We start from the raw sequence: 11870 nt of genomic DNA, 5'->3' as shown, positions 1-11870 counted from the left end.
AAAGAAGAAGTGGTATATATATATATAAACAGTGGAGTATTACTCGGCAATCAAAAAGAACGAAATCTTGCCTGTTGCAACTACGTGGATGGAACTGGAGGGTATTATGCTAAGTGAAATTAGTCAGTCAGAGAGAGACAAAAATCATATGACTTCACTCGTATGAGGACTTTAAGAGACAAAACAGATGAACATAAGGGAAGGGAAGCAAAAATAATACAAAAAACAGGGAGGGGTACAAAACAGAAGAGACTCATAAATATGGAGAACAAACTCAGGGTTGCTAGAGGGGTTGTGGGAGGGGGAATGGGCTAAATGGGTAAGGGGCACTAAGGAATCTACTACTGAAACCATTGTTGCACTATATGCTAACTAATTTGGATGTAAATTAAAAAAAATAAAAAATTAAATTAAAAAATAAAAAATAAATAAATAAATAAATTTTTAAAAATGAGTAAGACACCAAAAAAAAAAAAAAAAAGACTAAATGTTTGTGTCCTCTCACCAAATTAATGTTGAACTTTAATCTCCAAGGTGATGGTATTTAGAGGTTAGTCATTTATTGATAAAAGTTAGTCATTTACTCATAATGGGAAGCAATATTAAAAATTAAATTAAATTAAAGCAATATTTAAAAAGTGTGCATGCTGGTGGGCTCATAAAGACTAAATATTTGTGCCCTCTCACCAAATTAATGTTGAACCTTAATCTCCAAGGTGATGGTATTTAGAGGTGGGGACTTTGGAAAATTATTAGGTCATGAAGCTAAAGCCCTCAAAAATGGGATCAATGCCCTTATAAAAGAGACCCCACAGAGCTCTCTTGTCACTTCTACTATGTCCTCACATGGAGAGCAGCCAGGAGGTGAGCTCAAACATGGAGAACAGGCTGTCTATGACCCAGGTGCTGGTGCCTTGATCTTGAACTTCCCAGCTTCTAGAACTATGAGAAACAAATCTTTGTTGTTTAAGCCACCAAATTTATGCTATCCTGTTATAGCAGCCCAATGAACTAAGACTTGGGTTCTACAGCTAGATGACCTCTGTTTAATGCTGGCTCTGTCACATCCTTGCTGTGTATTCTTAGACAAGATACTTAATTTCCCAGATTTCTTATCTTAAAAATGCAGATAATATCTGTGTCTGCTTCATGGGGTTACTATGAAGATAAAGTAATTCATAGCTACACAAGATGCTCTGTATGACTATTACCTGTTTATAGTTTATTTTTGTATTTTAAAATAGGGAAGAGAATTATAAACAATCTTTAGGTATGAACAAGAGAACTTTGGTTCAAACCTCCCAGGTATTCTGCCTATTGAAGATCTTTAACAACTTTTCCAAAGGCCACCTATCTTTCAGCTAATGTTTTTCCTTCTTTCATGAGAGAATTTCCCTGGGTGAGTCATTTCCCACTCTCAGGTTTGTTCACATTTTAAACCAGTCTCTGGTTAATGAATCACATCTACATACTGCCTTATCATTTGCATTTTTCCCCTACTAATTCCCCTGTAGAAACAAAACAGAGAAGAAAAAATGATATTTGGGATCAGAACATTGAGTACCAATGGAAATTCAATGTCTTAAATACCTTTGGATGAAGCTTCAACCCAAATGGTGAAATATCTCCCCCCTCACTTCTCTCAGTATTAGAACTCATGATTCCAACCTGTTCTCTTCTTTAAGAGCCCCTAATTTAAACCTTGAGTTTAACCAACATTTATGCTTGTTTAGTGATACATTTTCTACATTTAGAACACCTTGGAAAATGTAACCTTAGAAGAAGTAAGGTGAAGAGAAAAAAGAGAGAGAGAAAGGGAATAGGAGGGACAAGTAAAATGAGCAAGTAAAAATGAGGAAAGGAGGTGGTAAAGATATAGGGAAAAAGAAAGGAAGAACAAGAAATAGAATTAGGGGAAATTGGGAAAAAAAAGAAAGGAAAACAAAAAATAGAGTTTAGACTTGTGATTTTGGTTCTATGTATAACTAGCCCCTTATGCATGCATAAGGCACCATTCCATTCTAACAAGTAAAAAGTTAAACAGACTGAAAAATCAACAACTCTTATTGGATCCAGAAGAAAGGGGAAGACACAGGGAAGACACAGGGCAGTGGTCCCCAAGACTGGAGAGACAAGCAGATGAATATAGGGAGTGGTGGCTTATCAGAGGACAGACTCTTAAGAGGAAACCACCAAGGAAGAAAGAACTGTAACTGAACAAATTGCTAGAGGCTCAGTGAGGACAAGACTGAGAGTGAAAACTCCAGGGGGCCTCAGTGATAAGGGGGACCCCAAAATACTCTGAGATTTATCTGTAGGAACTTGGCCAGGTTCCAATAGTAAATATCAGAGAAAAATCCTCTTGCACTTCCAGCAAGGGGAGAAGAAAAGAAACCATTTGGAAATATGCCAGAGCACTCTTCCTTTTGGGGAAACTAGTTAACCAGAGCCTAACCTATTGGGATATTGTCACAGCCTGACTGGCTCTGGGAAAAGTTGGGAAATACCCAACTCTAGCCAGCTCCAGCCTTCCACATGAAAACGGGGTTAATACCCAACCTTTGCCCACTCTAGACATCCCGTCCCAACCAAGGGAGAGAAAAGACTGAGAAACACTTGTGGGGTTCACAGTTCAGAGGCACAGGCACACTAAAAGACTGGGGCTTACTCAGAGACTGCAAAGCACTTGTTATCCAAAGGTTACTTATAGCAGTACTCAACATGTCTGGTTATTTAAAAAAAAAACAAAAAACAAAAAAAACAAAAGACAAGGCATATCAAAAGGCAAAAATTAACCCCGAATTTAAAGAGACAGAGCAACCATCAGAACCAGACATGGCAAGTATGTTGGAATTACCAGACCAAGAATTTAAAATGACCATGATTAATATTCTGAGATCTGTAATGGATAATGTAGACAGCATGTAAAAACAGATGAGCAATGTAAGCAGAGATGAAATACTAAGAAAAAAACAAACAAAAAAAAATGCTAGAGATAAAATACATTGTAACATAAATAAAGAACACCTTTGACAAGCTTATTGGTAGACTGGGCACAGCAGAGGAAAGACTCTCTGATCTAGAAGATATCAGTAGAATCTGTGAAAATAAAAAAGCACAGAAAATAAAGACAAAAAGAAAGTAGAACAGAAAATCCAAGACTGTGAGACAGCTACAAAAGGTGTATCATACATGCAACAGGAACACCAGAAGGAGAATACAGAGAGAAAGGACTAGAAGAAATATTGAAACAATAATAACCATTTCCTCACATTAATATCAGAACGCAAACCAGAGATCCAGGAAGCTCAGAGAACATCAAGCAAGATAAATACCAAAAAGCTGTACCTAGGCATATCATTTTAAAACTACATAAAATCAAAGATAAAGAAAAACAAAACAAAATTTTTAAAAAGATAAAGAAAAAAGTGCTGAAAAATCCAGAGGAGAAAAACATTTTACATATAGAGGAACAAAGATAAAATTTGCATGGGAAGAAAGAAAGAAAGAAAGAAAGAAAGAAAGAAAGAAAGAACGAACGAACCTGGGTGGCTCAGTTGGTTGCACCAATTCTTGATTTCAGCTCATGTCATGATCCTGGGTCATGGGATCAAGCCTCATGTCAAGTCCCACACAAGGCTTCACACCAGGTATGGAACCTGTTTAAGATTCTCTCTCTCTCTCTCTCTCTCTCTCTCTCTCTCTCTCTCTCTCTCCCCCTCTCTCTCTCTTTCTCTCCCTCTGCCCCTCTCCCCCACTTGTTGTGCACATGCTCTCTCTCTCTCTCTCCAAAATATAATTAATTAAAGTAAAAACACATTAAAAAATAAATAAAGCTACAGTGATCAAGACAGTGTAGTATTGGTGAAGGAACAAATAGATCAATGGAACAGAATAGAGAGCCCAGAAATAGACCCTCATAAATAGTCATCTGATCTTTGACAAAGGAGAAAAGGGAATACATGGAGCAAAGATAGTGTCTTCAACAAATTGGTGCTGAGCTTTCCAACCAGGCTGGGAGAATGGCTCCCACAAAGAAGCCTGGTGAGAAGAAGAGCCATTCTGCCACCAGAGAATACACCATCAATGTTCACAAGTGCATCCATGGAGTGGGTTTCAAGAAGCGTGCCCCTCAGGCACTTAAAGAGATATGAAAATTTGCCATGAAGGAGATGGGAACTCCAGCTGTAGGCAATGACACCACACTCAACAAAGCTGTGTGGGCCAAAGGAATAAGGAATGTTCCCTACCTTTTCCATGTGCAGTTGTCCAGAAAATTTAACGAGGATGAAGATTCACCAAATAAGCTCTATACGTTGGTTGCCTATGTACCCGTCACCACTTTCAAAAATCCACAGACAGTTCATGGGGATGAGAACTAACCACTGATTGTCAAACAAAGCTATAAGACTGCAAAAAAGAAAAAGGTGCTGAAACTACTAGACATCCACATTTAAAAAAAAATGAGTCCCCTTACACACTTCACAAAATATTAATTCAAAATGGATCACAGACCTAATGTGACATCTAAAACTATAAAAATCCTAGAAGAAAACATAGGAGAAAACTTACATGCCCTTGGGTAGGGGCAATGACTTTTTAGATACAACACCAAAGACATAATCCATGAAAGAAATAATTGATAAGCTGGACTTTATTAAAATTAAAAACTTGAACTCTGCAAAAGGCAATGCCAAGGGAATGAGAAGACAAGCCACAGAGTGAGAGGGAACATATTTGGTTAGGGACTATTATCTAAAATATACAAAGAATCCTTAAAATTCAACAATAAAAAAACAACCCAATTAAAAAATGGGCCAAAGATCTTACCGGACACCTCACCAAAAAAGATATACAGATGGCAAATAAACAGATGAAAAGATGCTTCGTATCATTTGTCATTAGGAAAATGCAAATTAAAACAATAATGAGGTACCATTACCTGCCTATTAGAATGGCCAGAATCCAGAACACTGACAATGCCAAATGTTGGAATAATAGGAACTCACTGCTGGTGAAAACTCAAGGTGGTACAGCCACTTAGCAAGACAATCTGGTAATTTCTTATGAAACTAAATGCGCTTTTATCATAAGATTCATCAATAGTGCTTCCTGGTATTTACCCAAGGGAATTGAAAACTACATCCAGACAAAAAAAATGCATGTGGATGTTTATATAGTAGCTTTACTCATAACTGCCCAAACTTGGAAGCAACCAAGTCGTTTCCTTCAGTAGATGAATGGGTAAATAAACTGTGGTAAACCCAAACAATGGAATATTACTTAGTGCTAAAAAGAAATGAGTGATCCTACCATGGAAAGATATAGAGGACCCTTATACGCATATTACTAAGTGAAGAAGCCAATCTAAAAAGCTGATATATATACTATACAATTTGAATAAATAACATTCTGGAAAAGGCAAAACTATGAAACAACAAAAAGATCAGTGTTACCAGGGTTGAGGAAAAGGGATGAATAGGTAGAATACAGAGAATTTTTAGGGTATCATTATGATGGAAACATGTCATTACACATTTGTCTAAACCCCTTGTATGTACAATACCAAGAGTGAACCTTAATTTAAACTATGGACTTTGGGTGATTATGATGTGTCAATATAGGTTCATCAGTTGTAACAAATGTACCACTCTGGTGAGAGATATTGATAAAGTGTGAGGGTATGCCTGGGGGGCAAAGGTATGTGGGAAACCTCTGTACCTTCCCTTCAATTATTCTGTGAACCTAAAACTGCTGTGAAAAAATAGTCTTCATTAAAAATATTAAATAAAGACTAAAGGAAGTTGAATTTAATTAGGATGGTGATTAAGAATATTGGACTGACTCTGTTCATATTATAGCTTACCACTCACTAGCTTTGTAAGTTAGAGAAGTGTTTAACAAAGTCTGTTTCCTCACTTGCAAAATGGGAATAATAGTGGTACCTACTTCAGAGGGTTGTTGTGATTAGTAAGGCAACACATGGAAAGCACTGTAAATAATGCCTGGGACATAATAAATGTTCAATGAGTGTAGCTGTGGTTATTACTATTTAGAATATTAGGGTCATCACAGTAATTGTTAGATTCCTTAAATTATTAGTATTTAGAATTTCTGCCAACTCCTGAATCACTACAAATCCAATAATTAGAAAAAAATCTTACTAGAGATGCCCAATACATTTGTCAGTGATATTGAATGTTACTATCTCACTAAGAATGTGCTAATGAAAATTCAGCAAAACAAGTCTTTTAACAACTTTTACAAATGTGCTGCAAACACCCAGGGGAAAAAAAAATCTAACCACATTTTGTACTTGATTTAATGTGTCTATTTTAAAATATCTAGGCACCATCTTAGAGGCAGGACCTCCCATTTAAAATACTAGGAGAGGTGCCGGGTTTGACGGGGAGATTCAAAAGCCCATGTGTTAAATGTGTTTCCATACATTTTGCAGAGAGGTGACCCCAAGTCCCAGCATGTGTGTATAACTGTCTCAGATACCTGAAAGTAAACAAAATGGATAACTAGTCCTGCCTATTGAACCAACATGAAAGTTCCGATCAAAAAGATCTTCTCATCAGATGTTCACATATTCCAAAGTTTACCACATCCCATAATGTGTTGACATGTTTACCATGATTTGCTAAGAGGCAGGGGAGACTTTTTTCCACTTAACAGGAGGCTTCTACAATCAGGCTCCTAAAGGGTTTTAGCAGTTCAAGCAGGTGAGTGACAAACGTGATTACAATCAACAAGAAATGGAGGCTAAAACTGCATCTTCTTATATCCACCCCTCCCCTATGAAATATCTCACATTAAATTGCCAAAATGATGAACTTTAGAAAATACTCACAGCCCAGAGACACTCACATTTTCAAGCTGTTATTAACAACTAGTCAGACACCTAATATTCCCTGGCTTTGTGTGGCTTGAAGACAGAAGAACCTGAGCGCTTTCCTTTTCATCATCATGTGATATTGTCATCTTATAGTAGTTGGGGCAGGAAAGGAGAATTTATGACTAGAAAGATAACGTATCTGATATTATAGAAAAGGAAAGGGACCGTGCAGTTAAGAGAACACGGCTTTGCCATTTAAAAAATGAAAACAATGGTCTTTCATATGAGAATAGGACTTTCCATGGGTTTTTCACACATACTACCGCTTACAACCTTCCCAGTGATCTTAAGGAAGGTTAATCTAAGATTAATCTCTAAAAAAAAATCTCTAAAGCCAACACTCCTGATGATCCTAAGAACAAAGAATCTGAAATCTCAAGGAACAATATTTATGATCAAGTAATCGTCATCACGCCTGGCAATTGCATCATCTTTGTTAAAGTGTTTTTATATACCTTCTATTTAAGAAGCATGAAGCTCTCAAGCAACATGTCAGCCTTGCTAAAACGTAACTTTTGCTTCTCTATAAATGATTTTCACTTAACTCTCACATGCGCTTTAATGGGAAATTTAATCTTCCCAATTCAAGGGGGCTCAGTCACCCCCAGATATGCCTCGATCTCTTTGGATTTAAAAATCTATTATTTCATGACTTTCTTGTTTCCCCTCCCCACAACGGATAATCTAAGTTCTATGAGGCTTACATTATGTCTCCAGTATCAGGCCAGGAATATCTATGAAGTGTGCCAGGCTCAGTCTTCACTTGCCCAATGGTGAGTGTTTTGCTCACTCTGTTTTGATGCCTGTCCTGTCTTTGACAAACCTGTCCTGTCATAGCCTCCGGTCATTAGTAGATAAACCATCTGCCCCTTTTGGGATTACGAACCTACGAACCTACATTCCGCTCTCACCTCTTTCACTAGCGTGTCACGGGGCTCTGAGAGGCTGTCTTTGAACCTGTTGATCAGATATCTTTTCCAGCATTGCCAATCTACCACTCAGGCATGATGCTGGATTTGGGGCTTCTCTAAATTTTGCAGACTGGAGGCTGAGCCCCATGGAACTCCACCATGATCCAATCTGCTCTGAGGTCCCCACATACCTCATCAGACTTTTGCCTTCCCTTTGAGGTTTAGACTCCCCAAAATGTAAGTAAGTAGAGCCCTTTCTGGCACCACTAAAGCTTATCACTGGGGCCATCTTAGATTTCCATCTTCCACCAGCTGATTACACTTTCATCTCTTTTAAATGACAAAAAAACAAAAAAACAAAAAACAAAAAACCTGATCCTACATCATCCTGTGATTTTGCAAACTCTATGCAACAGTGTTTGGCACACAGTAATCAACAATTGCAAGTAGCTATTAAGCCTGGGAAGTTATACAAAAAATGTTTACACACCTTAGAGTTTTGGCTGAATGAGTAATTTTAGTTGAAATTACTTGATTACAAGTATTACAAGTATGGTAGGCTGAATAATGGCCCACCAAAATGTCCAGGGTATAATCTCCAGAATTTATGACTATTAATGTATTTGTGAAAAGCAATTTTACATATGTGATTTACTTAAGGATCTTGAGATAAGAGATTATCCTGGATTATTCAAGTAAATATAAAAAAGGCAAGGAAATGGATTCTCCCCTCAGAGCCTCCACAAGGAATCAGCCCTACTGACACCTTGACTTTAGCACCAGAAGACTAATTTAGTGCTTTTGATCTCCGGGACTGTAATATAACAAATATGTATTGTTTTAGACCACTAAATTTATGATAATTTGTTGTAGCAGCAATAAGAAAGTTAATAAAGAAGCTATGAAACAAAGATGATGGCATTACCACCTTGAAAAATAATTTGGTAATTTATTACAAGGTAAACATACATTTACTATATAATCCAACAAGTCTACTCCTGGGTACTTGCTCAAGAAATATAAAAACATGCAGTCTTATACACAAGTATTCACAGCATCTTTAACAATAGCCAAAAACTATTAACAGCCCAACAAGTAAATGTATAAACAAAATTATGATATATTCATATAAAAGACTACAACATAGCAATAAAAAGAAATGAACCATTGATATTCACAACAACATGGATGAATCTCTAAAGCATTATGCTGAATGAAGCCTAGAACAAAAGGGTACATACTATATAATTCTACTTTCATAAATTCTATGAAAAGTAATGTTAGGGGCACCGAACCAACCTCAGTCTGTTAAGCATCCGACTCTTGATTTCGACTCAGGTTTTAATCTCACAGTTTGTGGGATCTAGCCCAAGTTGGACTCTGGGCTGACAGTGCAGAGCCTGCTTAGGATTCTCTCTCTCTCCCTCCCCCCCAACCCCCACCTGCTCACTCACACACACACACACACACACACACACACACACACACACACACACATGCTTTCTTCTTTCTCTCAAAATAAATCAATAAACTTTGAAAAAAAAAAAGGTAAAGTTGGGGTGCCTGGGTGGCTCAGTAGGTTAAGCATCTGACTTTGGCTCAGGTCATGATCTCACGGTTCATGGGTTCGAGCCCCACATCCGGCTCTCTGCTGTCAGTGCAGAGCCCACTTTGGAAACTGCCCCCACTACCTCTCTGCCCCTTCCCCACTGGTTCTATCTCAAAATAAGTAAATAAACTTTAAAAAAAAGTAAAATCAATCTATAATGATAGAAGTCAAATCAGTGGTTGGCTAGGGATGCGACGCTTTGGTTATAAAGGAGCATAAAGTAGGGTGAAGGAAATGTTTAACATTTGGATTGTGGTGGTGGATTTATGGGTGTGTAAATGTAACAAAATGTTTTAAATTGTCCCAGAAAACCAATGTGTATATTCAAGACTTTAAAAAATGTGAGCTTAGAGTCTTAAATCCATGTGGATTTTTAATTTTTCATACAATTTCCAAAAAATAGCCCTGGGAAATTGCAGGAATGAATATATCTCTGATAAATTGTAAGCCATCTAAGTCTTTAGATGCCATTCAAAATACAAAAAAAAAAAACATGAGAAGGTTACTGCTTTAAAGAATATCCCTTTTTCGAAGAGACATTGTTAGTTTGAGGAAGCCTTATATTTTAGGTTGAACCATGTGGAATTATTCTATATGTAGGTTAGAAAACTTGAAAATCAGCAATTTCATATGATTCCACCTAATGAAAAGCCAATTTTTCAACCAGCTTCACTTCATAGCCAAGTATTTAAAAATAACTGGGTAACATATTCACTCTTTTCTTCCAAAGTAAAAAATTACATCCTTGAGTGAATATCCTTTCAATGTACATGTTAAAAATTACAATAGAATGATTGTTATTGTTTTACTCTCTGTCGATTGAATTTCAAATACAGTATATATTTTTAAAAGTACTTTTTCATACAAAATGCTGTCGGTTTAAAACACCCTGCATATATTTACATTCGAAATCAGAGTCACTTTCATCATATGTTACCACAGTAGAGTGTTTCTTCTGTAATACATTAAAAAAAATGAGCAAAAGCAGGGTATTCTTAAGCAAACAGACTTTGACAAGCTGCTCTGCAAAGCTTAAGTGCATGTGTTTGATTACTTCAGGTATCTATAATTATCTAAAAGGCAAGCTAGAGAGAAGCAATTTCAATCCAATTCAGGTCACACCTTCAAGTCTTCACTTTAGTTACTGGTTAAAATAAGGGTCTTGCTATGTTTGGAAACTACTGTTCTACAAGTGAGGTGGGGTGATGGGGATAAGACGTGAACCTATTATAAAAATAGAAATACAACGTCAGATCATATACCTGTCCACCTAGGGTGAGGAGAGTTCTGGGGGAAACCTTTAACCCTTATGTCTTTTCTTCTTGATTTCTCTATCAATTGGGTTAAAAATAATGAAACTTATATGGACTATTTTGCTCTTTTTTGGAAGAACATATACTGGAAGCATAGTCCTAGGAATCTTTTTCCTTTGCATAGAAGGGGTTTAAATAAGCTTGGAATCAGGGCAGGGAGGGGGGGAAGAAGTTCTGTAAAAGAACAAAACAGAATGATTTATCTTACTAAGATGGGGGATCTGGGGCCTGAAGGAGAGTCCTATTCAATCTGCTTTTCATTACAGAGTGAAACCTAAATTGCTTAAAATCAAACAGAGATGTTACTGCCACTGGAACATGCACTATCCCCCTGGATATTTAGGAAGTATCCAGAACATATCCTCTTCCATTCCTAAACTCAGAAAAAAAATATGAAAATGTCATTAATACTTTGATCTTAATTTTTTTTTCTGAGAAGGTTTTCTATCTTTGGGAACCCTAGATAGTATTTCATAGAATTTTCAACATTTTTCCAACAAGGCAATTAATTCCTTTCTCTCACATATCAAAGCACTCCTAATCTTCTTGCTCCCACTATTTAATTGTTCTTCTTTTTCCAGTAAGCCCAAACTTCCAAATCCACTAAAAATCCAAATTAACAAAAGATAAGATACAGTTCTTCAGTGTGTTTTTATATTTTTGCTGGTATAGCCAAATCCACATATAATCCAATGAATGAAAATAACTATGTTTGGGGACGAGGAGACATATTTCAAATACTTCTTTTTTGAAATGAAAATAAAACGCTCTTGAATTGTTTGTTTCTCCTTAAACAGTCATACTTTTAACCTTCTGTTTGCCAGATGGTACAACTGACTATCCACTTAATGTGAACGTGGTACCTGGCTGGATAGGTTAGTTTGAGTCATATCAGGAAGAAAAATAGGAATGTCATTTCTCTGTTTTCAAAAAAAGTATGTTCTTTATTTTCTCCTCATTTGTCTGACTCTGAGACAGTGAATACTGATTATAAAAGACACATTGGTGCACCCAACTTCAGTCCATTTCATCCATCTGGGTAGAGAAAGTATGACAGGCGTGCGTGGGTGTGGATGTGTGTTGTGAGAATGTATAAGCAGGAATACAGGCTTGAGAGAGCGAGAAAGTGAGAGCGA

The 11870-nt window shown here is 36.8% G+C and overlaps 1 pseudogene; it reads left to right on the top strand.

The window, feature by feature from the left end:
• Positions 1-4022: 4022 nt before the first annotated feature.
• Positions 4023-4418, top strand: LOC147581909 (large ribosomal subunit protein eL31 pseudogene; annotated as a pseudogene).
• The last annotated feature ends 7452 nt before the right edge of the window (positions 4419-11870 follow it).

Source organism: Puma concolor, chromosome B1 (genome assembly GCF_028749965.1).
Source record: "Puma concolor isolate L17-30 chromosome B1, mPumCon1.1.hap2, whole genome shotgun sequence".
Taxonomy (NCBI): domain Eukaryota; kingdom Metazoa; phylum Chordata; class Mammalia; order Carnivora; family Felidae; genus Puma; species Puma concolor.
Note: the sequence above shows the minus strand (reverse complement) of the source record. Positions and strands in the feature narration are given on the sequence as shown.